At 45.3% G+C, this 18,279-nt stretch overlaps 1 protein-coding gene across 1 annotated transcript in view; it reads left to right on the forward strand.

Annotated features, from left to right (window-relative positions):
- TGFBR3 (transforming growth factor beta receptor 3) overlaps window positions 1–18,279 on the forward strand; it is a 2,354,992-nt gene that overhangs the window by 870,264 nt on the left and 1,466,449 nt on the right. The gene's annotated exons all lie outside the window — the stretch shown is intronic.

The raw sequence follows: 18,279 nt of genomic DNA on the forward strand, positions 1-18,279 counted from the left end.
TTGATTGTTCAGAGGGGAGGCAAAAGATCTAATTGAGGAATAACCGACTGATGGACTATGTCCAGAGACACATCTCTATGAAGCATCCATTTGTGAACCTGTGTTCTGGACCTGCTGAGTGAATCTGTTATTGAACTGTGCTCTGAAGGAACGCAAACCACCTGAAAAGTCACTTGATACCTGATAGCAAGATCACATGCCTAAAGAGCTAATCTGCAAAAGCAATAGCACCTTGTACCCCCCTGCTTGTATACATGCCACATGGCAGTATTGTCTGTGAAGACTTTGAGGTTGCTGGGGTGGAAAGGGGAGTGAAAAGCTTGCAGATCCAGAAGCAGAGCTCTCAACTATTTTACATTGATATGATCTGACCTCTGATGAGGAGGCCAGATAACTTCGATCTTTAGAGGGCCACAAGAAGCCCCCACCCCAAGTCTGAGGCATCCATGAACAGTACCTGAGAAGGAATTGGTGTCTGAAATGTTATTCCCAGATAGAGAGAGAGTTGTTGAATCCACCTAACTGGAACTCAAGCTTGAGACAAGGAAGTAAATGAACAGGGAACTCCAGAGGGTGGCAGTGTTGAAGCCACACTGATTTGAGGTACCACTGTAGCTTCCTCATATGGAGCATGGTGACAGCAAGCATAGGAACAGTAGTGGTCAAAAATCCCAGAACCCTGCGAAATTCCCTGGCCATGAGAGAGGACAGAGGAAGGAGAGACTGGAGAAAAGTTTCAGAGACAAAACCTTGTGAGCAGGAAAACAAGCCAACATGGGAATAGTGTAAAGCCTGCACCCAAGAAAAAATCTGACCTAGGGAGAGCATCAGAACCAATTTTCTGAGTTTTATGGTGAACTTCAATCTTTGCAAAAGGCAGTTAGTAATATGGAGATCCTGCAACAGACTGCTAGGATAAGGAGCATGAATGAGCAAGTCATCTAGATGGGGGAAAATCTGTATTCCTCAAAGCCTGCAAAAAGCAATGACAGGACTGTGGCATTTTGTGAATACCTTTGGGACAGTAGAAAGGCCAAAGGGCAAAGCAGAAAATGAAGAATTATATATACTGCCTTCTGTTGGTTTCTTGCTGTTACTTGCTTTTAACTATTTATTGTGCCCAACTAGTCTTATTACTGTATTGTACTAAGTACAATACACACACTAAGATAACTGCTTCAGTTAATATGCATTTTACTATTACACTTTCCTTTCAGATCTACAAGCATGCAACACAAATGCTGTCAGCTCTCTATAGCAAATTCCCAAAGCTTGTTTATACACACTCATATTTATACCAAAAAGTCTGATATTTTTTCTCAAAGTCTGATGTATAACAGTTATTTCTTTGTATAACAGTTTTCCTTTGTTCCTTTGTCCTTGGTTCTTTGCAGTTTGATGATCCATGGAAATTCAGTCTTGCATTATCTGAAACATGGTGTTCCAGCACTATCTAAAACTTGATGTTCCAACTTTATCTTGCTTGATGTTACATCTCTTTACTTTGTTGATGTCCTTCCAGCTGCCATCTGCACAGCAATTTTACAGACTTTGGGCAGGATTCACGAAGGCTTACACGGAGTTCAAGAGTAGTGTAAGCCTCCGTGTAAGCCTCCCGATCCAGGAACAGCCCAAACCTCCATGTAAGAGACAGCAAAAACGTCTCTTACACGGACTGGGCATGGAAATGCTCAATACCTCATTTGCAGCTGAAAGATATGCAAATGAGGTATTTGAGCGATCCAGGAAGCCCAAAGCAGTCCGTGTAATGGACGTTTTAGCTGCAGAAATGTACTCAGCTGACAACTGAGTACATTTCTGCAAAATTGACAACGGAGCTATGTCAGCTCCAAATAAAGGGTGCATATGTTTCATCTAGCATGCCAATGGCCAAATATGTGGCCATTGGCATTAAAAAGTGTTGCAAAATAATGTAAAATAACTATTTTTTTTTTCGGGGGATTTTCATGTTTAACTGCAGCGCACACCCGCGCAAATGGGGTGTGCTGCCTAAAAGTGAAAACCGAAGCTTATAAGCCCACAATTGTGGGTTTTATGTATTACATGGAATGACAATGCAGGGACTAGCAGACCAAAAACAATATGGCCACCGTGTAGTGGTTGCCAAGGGGGGGAAGCTCCGTGTAAGAGATGCAACTAAGCATTACTAGGCAATCCTATGTAAATGAGGGTTACAATACTGAATCACACTGCCACATAGGTAATGAGCACTGTCTGAGTAGTGTAAGAGTTACAGAAGGGGGAGGAATAGACTAAGAGGTAGGTGACATCACGGGGTGGAATGATAGAAATAAATGTATCACATTGGAGGGCAGTGTAACGTGACAGATGACAGACAGACATCAGGGAGAGAGATGTGTCCCAACGGAACACTAGGAAAGTCAAGAAATAGAGGGTGCACACTATCCCTACACTCAAACTTTCTTGATATACGTGCATGCGCGCGTGTGCGCGTGTGTAAGGCAGGTTCAATATATGGGAGCGTGTTGCAAACCGTTTGTGTGGGTGTGCAAGTGTGTAAGGCAGTGTGCGCGCGTTTTACCGTGAATCAGCCAAGTCCACACCGTGTAAGGATGTGTGGGCGTGTGTAAGCAACTGTGAGCGTGCTTAAGCTGGTGTGCACATTGCTCCCCCTGAGGAAACAGAGAGGAAAAAGGAAACAACTAGATTACAAGGAAGCTGCCAGAGGATACTGCTGGAGTTAATTGGTGATAACAATTGGAAGCAGGCAATTACACAGGCAGACTAAAAGCCCAACCCAGCACTTAAAACACTGCAAACAGCAGTGCAGGGTGTTTCTCTCAAGAGATACTGCAAGAAAGGAGTAAGCTATCAGAATTGAAAACTGAAAAAGCTGAACTCAGAGCAGAAATGCTAGGGGCTGCCATAGCTGTTATAATCAGGCATAGGCGAATTGCTGAGGGTGGTGACAATGCAGATGCTGACAGACAACCCAGAGTGAGAAGGAGAAGAGTATACAGGCCCAGGGTCACCTACCATGGGTTACATGAGCTGGAGATAGTAGAGCGCTACAGAGTAGACAGAGACCTTCTGCAGCAAATTGTTGAGCTGTGCAGGCCACGTCTCACACACAGAACCAACAGAGGGGAACCCATCCCAGTGGAAACCAAGGTATGTGTTGGCCTAAGAATACTAGCAACAGGTACCTTCCAGAGACCAACTGGTGATATGATGGGGATATCACAGGCATCAACCTCCAGGGTACTGCACCAGTTCCTGGATGCCATGTCAGCACATGTCGGTGATCATGTATATTTCCCTAATGCCCGTGAGGTTGTGGCCAGCAATATGCATCTCTTCCAGCAAATAGCGGGATACCCTGAGGTACTGGGTGCAATAGACTGCACGCACATACGCATCAAAGCACCAGCCGGTGAGCAGGTAGAGCCTATATTAACCGCAAGGGATTCCCCTCCATCAACTGCCAGGTCGTGTGTGATGCCCAGGGCATAATAATGAATGTGTGTGCTGGCTGCCCTGGGAGCTACCACGATTCCCACATCTGGCATCTGACGCAGCTTTACCAATCATTTGCCAGTGGGGACTTCCCACACGGACACCTAGTGGGGGATGCAGGTTATGCACTGGAGCCGTGGCTGATGACACCCATCAGAAATGCACACACACCTGAACAAGAACGCCATAATGAGGCACACGCACAAACACGTAATGTCATAGAGCGTGTGTTTGGGCTGCTCAAGTCACGGTTCCGGTGTCTGGATACATCTGGTGGAGCCTTGCAGTACACACCAACTACATGTACCCAAATGATCATGATATGTGCTATGCTACATAATATGATCCTGCGGAAACAGCTGCAGCAGGACCAGCATAGGGCTGGGCCAAACACACCCCAACCATTTCCAAGGCCACCACAGGCAGAGGGTGACTCGGAGGAGGAACAACCTGACCTTGCCCCAGTAGGCAGAAGGAGGCGTGCCCAGTATGCCCTGGCCTTGGCAAAGAGGCAATGCATAGCACATCAACTGGCTCAGTAGGAACACTGGGACTGATACCCCCTCCGACTCACTCACATAGTAACAGGGATGCCTAACATGACACAACCTGCTTCCAAACATGTACAGGGAGTGTAGTATGTGCATCCGACAGAGGCCGCCCTGCAGCACCACCTGAGGCATGAATGCCATGTGTTAAGTAATGTAACACCATGTACCATATGCACACCTGAGGACCCTGACTAACATCCACCCTCACCAATCATAAACCACAAAAACACAAACCCACCTGTATAGGTACCACAAGGGATAGGAACCTAGATGTAATGCTACCCAATGCCAGAAGTATAAACAGCAAGATGTGTGCAGTGTAAATGCACAGAGTATAGAGAATGTAGATATCAGTGCTGCAATAGAAAAAAAGGGTCAAAGCCCACATCAGCACCCTAACACTACCAGGTCACACCCCATACAGTGATGTACAGCTGCAAAAACATGTAACAAGCTACAAAATGAGGGTGACTAGCAATAAATGTCATGGATAACCACACCCCCATGTTGGTACCACAACAAGAAGCAGCATGGATTAGCCATGGTCAAATACCAATGGCTAAAACTGCCTACTACTATATAGCTTGCTGTAGACCACTGTCCTAATAGCAGGAACTGCACCAGGCCTATGTTGGAATACAGGAAGATATCAAGCCCCCCAAACCACATTATATTGCTTGACTGAAAATACCTACACATACACCATAGTTTCATAGTTTACTACTAGGCTATCTGCCCTACTGCATATATAAGCCCAGCCATAGTGATGTGGCTATTGCCACCACTTATAGTGGTAATAAGTGTACAGAATAGATTCCGAATATTGTGCCTCTGACTTAGTACTGACACATTATGACCCCCTAACGTAATCGAATAACATGACTGTGCCTCTGTCTAGTAGTGACACAGGGAGGACCCCTGGGGTAAACCTACAATCTCACATCCAGTTGTCCAGATTTCTCTTGAAGAGAGTCAGTGAGGGACTCTGTCTAACATGAACTGGGATTCTTTGCTAGAGTGTGAGAAGCCTCTGAGTTATGACTCTGTCCCTCCAGCATGTCCTATACATGTATGTGCTGAGGTTCAAATCTTTAGCTCTCATGGTTCTGGTAGATTTGGATTGCTTGCAGTGGAGCATGTCCACCAAATCCTGATTGGACATGGTCTTGTATGTCAGGCATAGGTCACCTGTAAGTATGCGGTATGCCACTGAATAAAGCTGGATTTCCTTTAGTCTGGAAGCATGTGACGTGTTGTAGACCCCTGATCTTCTTGGTAAGGTACTTTTGGGGTCTCTCCAGCTGTTGCAAGTGCTGGGTGAGGTACATACCAAATGGGGCTTTGTATTCAATCGTGGGCCTGATAAGGGAGAAGTATAGTGGTACAATGACCTCCTTTGATCTGTATGGAAAACCCTTCATGATAAGGTGGGCAAGATAGAAAGTCTGTCTAACCACTGTGGCAACATGGGTGTCAAATGAGATGTCACTATCTACATGTGTCCCTAGGTGTCTGATTTGTTTTCTGTGCTCAGTGGGTTGTTGTCTATGTATTGATTTGTGGGTACTTTGTTCCTCCCAAAGGGGATGACTACACATCAGTTGCATTCAGTTTCAGGCCATGATTCCGGCACCAGCTATCTGTTTTTGTGACGGCATTCTGTAGGATGTGTGTGCCGGCTGATGTATTCACTATGGTGCCTAGGTTGCAGTCATCTGCAAACTTTGTAAGCCACAACCCTCCTATGTTTGCTTTCACATCTGAAAGGTAAATGCCAAATAAGAGGGATCCCAGGACAGATCCTTGTGGGACACCACTTGTGACTGGCTTTGAATCTGACAAGGCACCTGCAATGTCGACTTTATGGGTTCTGTTTCTTAGCCATTTTGCAACCTATCCTGTGACATATGGTTTTATATTTCAGCTGTTGAGCTTGTCTATGATGCCTGAGTGGGGTATTGTGTCAAAGGCCTTAGCCAAGTGCAAGTAGGCTGTGTGGACTGCGTAGCCCTCATCAATGGCCCTACTGACAGTTTCATACTAGTCAACTAGGTGCAAAAGGCAGGATCTGCCCTGTACAAAGCTGAACTGGGTGGGATCAAGGGTCTGTAGGTCACCAATGTCTGTTTAAGAGCTCCATAATGACTCTTTCCATAGCTTTGCAGACAAGGCTGGTTAAGCTTGTGTGGTGGTAGTTGCCAGGGTCTGTGGAGGCATCTCCTTTATGGAGTGGGACCACTGTTGCTGTACGCCAGTGTTCAGGTACATATCCTGTAGCAAGGCTAAGGTTAAATAGCATTTGTATATACGGGTTTAGCTCCTTCTGGAGTTCATATAGCATGCAACTGTGGATACCATCAGGTCTCATTGATGCTGTGTTCTTCTCTTTGCTGAGTGTGGCTCTCACATGGACATCTGAGATGACAGTGAGGTTACATTCAGCTGTGATAACTATCTTCTTTTGGGGGTGAGGGAGGGTGAAAAATTGCACTGAACCTGTCTGCCAGAATGTTGCCAATATCTGTCAGGTCACTGAAATATATGATGTTGTGTACCAACTCTGAGCATATCTGAGAGTTCCCACCCAGGTTTCTGACATAAGTGAAGAAGGCAGTGTGGTTATCTTCATTGTCTTTGGTGATTTATGTCTCCAAGTTGACCTTGGATGTCTTTATGAGAGAATGTAGCTTTTTACTAGTGCTGATCACAGCTGCCTTCCCCTTAGGAGATGTAGCTCTGTCTTGCATTAGTATTCTTCATCTGTTATACAGTTTATTTATGGCTGGGGTCCACCAGACAGGCCACTTTCCCTTGGTGGAGAGGGTCTTGGTTTTATTTGTGATTGCATGGTCCATGCTTTCTCGGAGATGTCCGTAGAAAGTGTCTATGAAGGAGTCACCATTGTGTGTTGTGGTTTCCACTTGCCCAGTGGGCTTAAAGGATACCATCTCAGTCTGAAGAAGTGTGAAGTCAGCTTTTGAGATGTTTGTCACTATACGCTTTGTATTATACTAGCACTGACACAAGTGTAGACAATTTCCCAGAATCCATCAAACAAAATGGACATGCAAAATGTAACACTTCCACAAGAGGGGGTAGGCATACTGGATATGATAATCAGAAATATGTGTACTGGATGTCAAGATGAGAAGTGTATCCCTCACTGGTAAGACCAGACCATAGAGTAATCACACTGTAGTTACACATCCCGACTCCAGTCCCTGGCCAGATTACCACAGTGAAACACATGTATAAAGCATAGCTTGCACCCCTACAAACCAATGTGGAATCCATGAAAAGCCCTGTGCAGGTCCAGAATATGGGACACACTGCAGAACATGTTATATAGGCATACCATGAACACAGCCAAGAGTGCTTGGAGTCTGCAATCACAAACAACAAGACACAATGCCATACACCCAGGCATCTAGCATGCTGGACTCCAGCAATTACTAAACCATTGAAGAGAATGAGGAAGCTACCACATGATAGATCAAACATAAAAAGTGAAGTAATCAGTGATCACTAGTATGGCAATAAAATGTGTCCACACATACAATCCACTAAGGCCAGGCAAAACAAGTAGAATCTGTGAATCCAGTGGCAATGTGACACCTGTCCCAAGTACACACACAACAACTCACCCCAATAAATACAAATGTATGTGATAGACGCAACCAGGTAGTCAAACCGGAGCCTGAGCACCCCCAAATCAGTACTGTCAAAACTAGTCAGGAGGACAAGATAACCACATACACCACAAACCCAGTCCCACATAGACCTACAACGACTGTAAACCAAACACATAAACACAAAAACATTCCCAGAGGCCCTAATTAGAAACACACAACACCAACACAAGCCTCCAAAGCAGACACCCAATAAAACAACCTCCAGACATAGCACATGTAACACATAGTACACAAAGCTGGTGTGCCAAACAGTCACAGGACAGAAGGAGAAACAACATGCCTGATACAATTGTAATAGGTGACTCCATAGTGAGACATGCTGCTGTTAAAGGGATGGCTTGCACCTGTCACCCATGAGCGTCTGGATATTGCCTAAGGCTTCTGCAACCTACAGAGATCCTTTCGTAGGCAAGGCCGAAAAGACCAACCCACCACCATAGAAAACAAAACTGGAAAGAAACAGAAGGGTAATGCTGATCAATGCCAGATGTGTAAACCTCAATATGCATGCTCCTGAGGCCCTCCCCAGTATGGAGAACATTGATGTCTGTCCAGTGATAGAAACCTGCTGCAAGCCTCGTGACAGCACACCAGCACTACCAGGTAATACCACATATCATCTGTTATGGCCACAAAACCTGTAACAAAACATAAAAGGAGGGTGAGTATCCATATTCAGCACAGACACCCATACATCCAGTTAACTGACAATGCTAATGTCATTGCAGTCCACCCATGTGCAACTAACCATAGGCAAGACTGCTGTACAGTCTGTAGCATGCTACAGACCACACCCTCACACACAGGAACCCCACCCCACTGTCCTGAAGACAGTGGACAGTATGAATGTACCATCAAATACAAAACAAGGTACACACAAATTACCGCATAGGTGGTAAACCATTATGTGTGGAAGGAGTAATAAGGGACCTAGTGACACAAGTGGACAGTCACCTGTTATGTGACAGTCACATCGCCAGTTTGTCTAGGAAGACTGTCTATATTGGACACTGTATTATGAAAGGATTCACATCTATGTCAACAAAGGTCATTGTGCCCCTATACTGTTCCCTTATCAGACCATATTGTAGTACAATGCCCCATTTGGGATGTACATTACCTGGCAGCTGCAGCAGTTAGAAAGACCTCAAAGGTACCTCAGCAAGAGTCAGAAAGGGTCTCAAATATATCTCATATGCTGCCTGGCTGTAGACACCACAGCTGAATGCAGTCACATACTGCCTACACAGAGGCATTGTATGTCTGTTGTACAAGTCCATGTCCAACACAGAAGTAATGGACATGCTCCACCCCAGAAAACTCAAAGCCATCGGAGCTGTGTGAGTCAGAGATGTCAACCTTAACACATAATCAAATAGGATGTGCTGGAGGGACAGATACCTAACCCTGAGTCTCTCCACACCCTGGAACAGAATACCACTACATGTTAGGCAGAGCCCCTCACTGACACTCTTCAACAGGAAGTTAGCAAAATGGATGGATAATTGTAGATGTACACTGGGGGTCTTTACTGTGTCATGTCCAGACAGAGGCACAGCTAAGTAAATCATAAATGGCCATAATATTCACATAGCAAGGGGTGGCAAAAGCCACACACACTGTGGCTAGGCTTACAAATGCCCTAGGGTGGATAGCCTAGTATGAACCTATGAACCTATTATGATACAAATTGTACAGGACACTAAGGATAACCCCAAGGCTGCTGCAACTGATGGTAGTAAGCGTGTTGTGAATTCCCAGATATGCTCTGATCACACAAATATTACAAACAACATACCAAACACACACACGTATTGCCAACATACATCCTGACAGGTGCAGTGCAAACCCCCCCCCCTCATAATGCAAAATATCTTTCCCAGCAGACTGCTTCCCCCCTGACATTATGTCAGCCTTACCACAGGATATGTACCCAAAGAGCAGTGTACAACAACAGTGGTCATTCTCAAGAAAGGTGTCACCTGAATGGATACTAAAAACAACCACCACAGACTCCTGAGAAGCTTGGTCTGCACAGCTATGGAAAGGATCAGCATGTACCGCAGACATAACGATATTGGGGATCTATTGACACCCGGCCCTACCCAGTGTGGGTTTATTAAGTGCAGACCCCGCCCCTAAACATGTGTGACTCAGTTGAAACAGTAATTGAGGTCACTGATGAGGGCAATGTGGTCCACACAGTGTAGCTGGACCCTGCAAAGCCTTCCATACAATACCCTACGTGTTCAATATAGATATGCTCACCAGCTTATATATACACCCCAATGTCACTAGAGGGGTTGCAAAGCAGACCAACGACAGAACTGACATGGTCAGACATGCTGCAGCCATGTCAGACTACAAACCACATATAACAGGTATCCCATAAAGCTTGGTCTTGGGACCTTCCCCGTCTGGTATATATGCCCCATAGGTACAGGCCAACATGTAAGGACTGTGCCTGAACATGTTTGCAGAGGACTACAAACCGCCTAACATATCTGACACTCCAGCTGACACAAGCCTCCCACAAAAGGGCCACATAGAAACAGACAACCGGTGCCATAGCCATGTCAGCATGTTAAATGGAGAAAACTGTATAGTCAACCTCTGTGGATATACAGTAAGTGACCACCAATTACCACATAGGTGTTAACCCATTACATACTTAACATGTAATGACAGACCTGGGTACACAAGGTGATAGATATCCTGCATTGGACAAACATGTGGCTGTAGTGTTAACAGAAACAATCCATATACCAACCTAATCATGAAGGTTATGACATCTAGATAAGGGAGGTCATTGTGGTTCTGCAGTTATCCTTCATCAGCGTTACAATTGACCACAACAGCCCCTGTGGGTGTACCTCAGCAGACACCTCCATCAACTGTAAAGTCCACAACAGTACCTCACCAGGAGTATCAAAGAGCTTGAACAGATGTAATGTGTTGCCTGATTAAACAGAGTTCAACTCCACACACTGCCATGCTGGCCACCCAGACGCAAGCTGTGCCTGATGTAGAAAGCCATGTCCAAGCTGGAATCAATGAACATGCTGCACCTTGTACAATCTGAATGGCAGTGAGCTATGCACATGAGGGACCTGAACCCCAGCACTGACATACATAGGACAAGCTGTACTGCATTATCCATAACACAGAAGCCACCCCCATGCATGAGTAAACTACCAGTACAGGTTATCCATAGAGTCACTCATTGATTCTCCTCAACAGGTATCTTAATGAGTGGATGGGAGATGGTAGGTTTACCCTGGGTATCACTGTTATGTCACGGGTAGACAGAGGCACAGTATACTAAACAAGACATATGTCATGGCAAACCACACTTACAATGTGTCGAAGGACAAACACACTCTCTGACTAGCATTAGAAATGGCCTAGGGCACATCAGTAGTGTCTGCCAATGTACACCTATGTTGTGGAATACACTACTGATATTGGATGAGGCTGTTGTAAGTAGTTCATATCTGAACATAATGCAACATGGTTAGATAGGTGCATAGGTTCATAGGTTTTTACTAGGCTATCAGCCCTAAGGCAGTTATAAGCCTAGCCCAGTGTTTTGTGGATTACGCCACCCCTTATATGGAAACAATACTGTGCCCATTAGTTTGTTGTGCCTCTGTCCAGCAGTGACACAGAGATGATTCCCGGGGTAAACCTATGATCTCACAGCCACAGGTCAAGATTCCTCTTGAACAGAGCCAGCAAGGTGCTCTGCCTCACATGGACCGGGATTCTTTTCCACAGCATAGGGAGTCTCTGAGTGATAAATCTATCCCTCCAGCATGTCGTACTTATATCCCTGCTAAGGTTTAAGTCACTTGCCCTAGTGGTTCTGGTGGATTTGGAGATTTTGAGGCGGAGCATGTCCATTAATTCATGGTTGGACATGGCCTTGCATGTCAGGCACATGTCACCTCTGAGCAGACGGTATGCGACTGAATAGAGCTGGAGTGTCTTCACTCTGGCAGCATATGACAGATGTTGGAGTCCCTTTATCCTTTTGGTGGGGGACATCTGGGGTCTCTCCAATTGCTGCAGATGTCGGGTGAGATACAGCCTGAATGGGGCACTGTACTCGATCATTGGTCTGATAATTGAAGAGTACAGGGGAACAATGACCTCACTAGATCTGGATGTGAATCCCTTCATGATCAGGTGGGCAATGTAGAAGGTCTTTCTAACCACTTTAGCAACGTGAGTGTCAGAAGAAAGGCCACTGTCAGCCTGGGTCCCCAGGTCCATGATAACCTCCTCTGTGCTTAGAGGATTGCCACCTATATGGTAGCTTGGGGTTACCTTGCTTTTCCCGAAGGGTATGACTATACATGTTTTGGCATTTAACTTCAAGCCATGGCTCTGGCACCAGCTATCAGTTTCCGTGAGTCCCTTCTGAAGGATATCCGTGTCTGATGCACTGTCCACTATGGCACCCAGTTTGCAGTGATCTGCAAACTTAGTCAGCCAAAGTCCTCCCACGTTGGCCTGCACTTCTGAGAAGTAGATGCCGAACAATAGAGGGCCAAGGACCGAGCCCTGTGGGACACCACTTGTGACCAGCTTGGAGTCTGACATAGCGCCAGCAACTCTAACCCTGTGGGTCCTGTCCTTAAGCCAGTTTGCAACCCATCTTGTGACATATGGGTTTACATTTAAGTTGGTAGGTTTTTCTACAATACCCGAGTGGGGTATTGTGTTGAAAGCCTTTGCAAGGTCAAGGTAGGCTGTATGGACTGCCTTCCCCTCATCAATGGCCTTAGTGACTGTTTTGAAGAAGTTGACCAAGTTCAAAAGGCATGATCTGCCCTTGACAAAGCCAAACTGGGACGGGTCCAATGTCTGCATGTCCCCTATATCTTTGTTTATGAGCTCCATTATGATCCTCTCCATAGCTTTGCAGACTAGACTTGTTAAGCTTATGGGGCGGTAATTACCAGGGCCCGTAGAGGTACCGCCTTTGTGCAGATGTGCACAACCGGACCCTAACCAAGCTGTTGTGCTCACTATGGAAATGTAAAGCAGTGATAGGACTAAAGCCCAGGATACTGTCCACCACAGTGAAAGTACTGAACCACTACACTATACAGTACTACAGTGTTAGGTTAGTATGAATGGATGTTGACAATTGTATGCAAAGTATCCCATGCAAAACCTGCAGGCACAGTATAATCCCTGTTGTGTTCACACAAAAAGCATTTGAACAGTAACTACACAACATGGCACAGAACACACAACCATAAACTGGAGATATTTGTTGAAGTTCACACTCATCCACAAATGTGATGGGCTGCAGAGTTCAACATATGGAAAGCTCACACTGTGCATGCTCACACACTTTGATAAATGAGACATCTTTCACACAACATGCCATGGGAAGGCTGAACTGGGCATGCTCACACACTTAGTCCAAATATCAGTTTAGCATTTTGCCACATATATCTGGTATATGTACGTGTTATTCCAGTAACCAACAACATTATAGCAGTCTGACCAGTGCTCACACTTAAATGACTACAGAGACATACATGATATAGTGGATTTCCCCCATATGCAAACATCGTCCACAGATACACAAGTTGTTCATACAAACAGGAACTGTTATGGCAAAAAAGACCTGCAAACACTGCTATCAGCACCAAATAATGTGCATCTGACAGTTAAACATATGGGTGTAGAGGTCAACACTAGGCTGTTTGCCCTAGGGAATGACAGCTTATCCAGATTGTGTGTGTGTGGGTGATGGTCTGTGTGCAAGTCTGTGTGAGGGAAATGTTCCTCTTAGCAACTGTGAAAACACACCATAGGATGCTCATGCCCGTTTCTAAACACTGATGATGTCAGCACCCTATAAGTAAATCAGGAGAAGAGAAATCTCCCAGTAATCCGAATAGTGCGCTCCGCTAATGCGTCCGTCTCTAGTGTCATAACATAGTTAAGTAGGGGTTTGAATCCAGCAAGTGGTAAGTGTGTGTGTGAAGGGGGGTAAGTGTGTATGAAAAGAACATCTCTTTTGGCAACTGTGAAAACACACCACAGGATGCCCATTCCCCTTTCTAAACACTGATGATTTCAACACCCTATAAGTAAATCAGGAGAAAAGAAATCTCCCAGTAATGCGAATAGTGCGCTCCACTAATGCGTTTGTCTTTAGTGTCATAACATAGTTAGGTAGGGGTTCGAATCCAGTAAGTGTGTGTGAAGGGGGGTAAGTGTGTATGAAAGGAACATCCCTTTTGGCAACTGTGAAAACACACCACAGGATGCTCATGCCCCTTTCTAAACACTGATGATGTCAGCACCCTATAAGTAAATCAGGAGAATATAAATCTCCCAGTAAACCGAATAGCGTGCTCTCCTAATGCGTCCGTCTCTTGTGTCATAACATAGTTAGGTAGGAGTTTGAATCCAGCAAGTGTGTGTAAAGGGGGGTAAGTGTGTATGAAAAAAACATCCCTTTTGGCAAATGGGAAAACACACTACAGGATGCATATACCCCTTTATAAACGATATCACAATTATTTATGGCTTTTGATTCCAGACATGTCACGTGTGTTTTGCTCACACAGAATGCCCATGTGTGCGGGTTGTTTCTCACAATAATGCATGACATCGATTAAACCAGTTATGGCAATGCACACATGATGTGTGTGCCAAATACACAAATGTACCTGTGACCTTCAATAGTTACCATGTGTGATGCCTGCCAAATGTGAATACATGGTATTTGCACTGGGTAACATTATGACTGTGGTCTTCTGTGCAGGTGCTGCTTGTGGGATGTGTATATACAGTGTGAGATGTAGATGCTATCAACCTAGTAGTGAGGGATACACACCTGGTCTGGGGCATATAGTCTACATGTTGTTGATGAACAGGTGCTGCATGTTTTCACCTGTTGTGGGAGTGGTAAGAAGTTGTTCCATAGCAATGCAGTGACCGCATGATAAGAACCTGTCAGCTAGGGTGTTGTAGCTACAGTAATTCATTAGCATTCAGTAATATGTCAGCATTCCTGGTGAGGGTATAATGCCAACCAAGGACAGGGTTCTACCAGCCTGTGCCACATGCTCAGTGAGCCCTTCCATGTTCCCTATCATGTATCCCAGTGAGGGACATCACACATCAGCTGTAGTGGCATGGACAATGACTGAGTCATATGTGTCCATGCATCTGACCTGTATGCTTGTGTTATGTGGTGGACCATAGTGCCCCATGAGCATATCACTGTGACCTTCACCTTGTCCAGCCTGGTGAGCATGACCTCACTGTACTGGACAATAAAAGTACCTAACACAACTGCAGCAGTAGTGTTGTATAGCTGTACAGACTGTGCTTGTTTGGCACACAGGATTTGTGTGCTATGTGTTATGCGTGCTGTGTTCAGGCCTAACGTATGCTTGTGTGCCAGCTGCAGAGGTGTCTGCCACTCAGGCAGGATGCTATCCTTAGCCTCCATGAATGGCCGGTGTGTTTCTGTGCTTGTATTGCTGTCAGTGTAGGTCCACATCAGACAGGTATTGCAGTCACTGTAGTATTTCATGCCACCTGACAGGTTATGCCAGTACTGGGTTCAGAGTGCTTAGTCCACAGTTTGGCCATGTGTTTCCATCACATACATGTGTTGTACATCCATGGGTAGGGGATAGGGTTGACTGTGTACATGTGGCAGCTGTGACATTACTACATGACTCACATATTCCACAACTGTACCATAGAGGTGACTGACAACTGACCTTTGCAAATGATACCATAGTATTGAGATTGCATTGGTGATTAACAGCACATCGGGACAATGGTGAACAAGATACATAGGTTCATACTAGGCTATCTGCCCTAGGGCATTTATACACCTAGCCAGAATGTGTGTGGCTTTCACCATGCATTGTAAATCTATCTTGCTATGCCCTTTTCCAAGGTTAGTATACTGTGCCTCTGTCTAATAGTGACACATAACTGATACCCAGGGTAAACATACAATGTCCCATCCAGTCATTAATATCCCTCTTGAAGACAGTCACTGAGTGACTCTGCCTAACCTCTATTGGGATAATATTCCAGAGTGAAGGGAGCCTCTGAGTTATGAATGTGTCCCTCCAGCATGTCCTATGTATATCACTCCTGAGGTGCAAGTCTTTCCAGCATGTAGCCTGATGGGATCTGAATATTCTGAGGTGCAGCATGACCATTACGTCAGGGTTTGACATGGCTTTATATGTCAGGCACAGATTGCCTATGAAGAGGCAGTATGCCACTGAGTAGAGCTGCTGTTTCTTTAACCAGTCAGTATGTGGCATCTGTTTGAGCCCTTTGATCCTCTTGTTGAGGTACTTTTGTGGTCCTTCCAGTTTCTGCAGGTGTCTGGTAAGGTGCATGCCGACAGGGGCATTGTAGTCAATTATGGGCATGATGAGGGATGAGTAAAGAGGCACAATGTCCTCCCCTGATCTACATGTGAATCCCTTCATGATGATGTGGCCTATATAAAATGTTTTCCTAACCACTTTGTCCATGTTGTTGTCAAATGATAGAATGCTATCAACTTGTGTACCCCAAGGTCCATAATTCCTTCGTCTGCACTTAATGGATTAACACATATGTGGTACTTTGTGGTCACTTTGTTTTTGACAAAGGGGATGACTATACACTTTTTGGCATTCAGCTTGAGGCCATGACTGTGGCACAAGTCGTGTGTTTCTAAGAGGCCCTTTTGGAGGATGCGTGTGTTGGCTAGAGAGTTGATTATGGCGTCCGGTTTGCAGTCATCTGTGACTTGCTCAGCCACAGTACTTCCATGTTGGCCTGTACCTCTGATAAATATATACTGAACAAGACAGATCCCAGGGCTGAGCCTTGTGGGGCACCACTTGTAACTGGTTTTGAGGCTGACATGGCTCCAGCACTTCTAACAATGTGTGTTCTGCCCTTGAGCCACTGTGCAATATCCGTAGTGACATAGGGGTTAATATGTACACTGGTGAGCTTCCCTAGAATGCACAAGTGGGGTATTGTATCAAAGGCTTATGCAAGGTCCAGGTAGGCTATGTAGACCACCTTCCCCTTGCAGTGGCGTTGGTGACTGTTTCAAAGAAATCAAACAGGTTTGAGAGGCAGGATCTGCCATTAACAAAGCCAAACTGTGTATGATGAAGTGTCTGTAGGTCCCCAATATCTATATATATGAGGTTCATGATGATCCTTGCCATAGCTTTGCAGACCATGCTATTCAGACATATGGGGCGATAGTGTCCAGGATCCGTTAAGGCACCACCTAAATGTAGAGGGACCACTGTTGCTGTACGCCACTTTTTGGCCACATATCGTGTAGTAAGGCTGGGATTGAACAGTAGTGTTATGTCTGGGTGTAGCTGTTCTTGGGGTTCATGTAGGACACAGCCTGGGACACTGTCTGGTCCCATTGATGCAGTGTCTATTGCTTTGGAGAGGGCAGCTCTTACCCGAGCATCTGAGATGTCAGGGGGGGGCAGCACTCTGCTGGGAGAAATATTTGCCCTTTTGGTGTGGAGGGGGGAGAAGGTAGCAGTGAACCTGTCCACTAGGATGTTGGCAATGTCTGTGTGTTTGGTATTTCTTATGACATCTTGGACTATCTCTGAGCATATCTGGGAATTACCACCCAGGTTTCTAACATAACTACAGAAAGCCTTGTGAGTATCCTCAGTGTCTTGTGGAATCTTCTCTCAAAGATGGCCTTAGACAATCTTATGAGTGCCTGTAGTTTTCTTCTAATACTCATCAGTGATGCCTTCACATTTTGGGAGTTTGTTGTATCATGTAGTAGCTTTATCCTTCTATTGTATAGTTTGTTTATGGCTGGTGTCCAGCACACAGGACATCTGCATTTGGAGGATTGGGTCTTGCTTTTATTTGGGATTGCATGATCCATGCATTCCTGAATGTATCCATAGAATGCCTTTATACAGGTATCTGCAGTCTGGTCCATATTTTCAACAGGCCTGGGGGCTTTGAAGGTTTCCACATCATTTATGAGGAGTGTGAACATGCTTGACATCAGTTGTTGACTGTATACTTCTGTGCAGGGGGTGGCCTTGGGATGTGAATATCCAGTGAGATTAGTTTATGGTCTGATCTTACCAGTGAGGGATACACTTCTGGTCTGGAGCATAGAGTCCCCATGTTGGTGATGATCAGGTTCAGTATGTTTTCCCCTCTTGTGTGAGTGGTAACAAGTTGTTCCATAGCATATTGGTATATAAATTCCAGTAATCTGTGGGCTAGGGTGTTGGAGCTACAGTCATGCTCCCAGTCTATGTTTGGGTAGTTTAACCCACCCAATATAATGGTGTATGGACAGACCTACATATTTCCAACTGTTTTCAGGAAGGCCAAGTGCGGTTCTTGTGTTTGTGAGGGTGGTATGTAGCAGGCTATAACCTGGAAGGCAGTTTTACCCATTGTTACTTGCATATGGATAGTCTCTGATGTTTGGTGCTTTGCCACCAACCTGGAGGTGTGGGTATCTTGGATGA

The sequence above is a fragment of the Protopterus annectens genome, chromosome 10.part0, assembly GCF_019279795.1.
Source record: "Protopterus annectens isolate FY-2018-M chromosome 10.part0, PAN1.0, whole genome shotgun sequence".
Taxonomy (NCBI): domain Eukaryota; kingdom Metazoa; phylum Chordata; order Ceratodontiformes; family Protopteridae; genus Protopterus; species Protopterus annectens.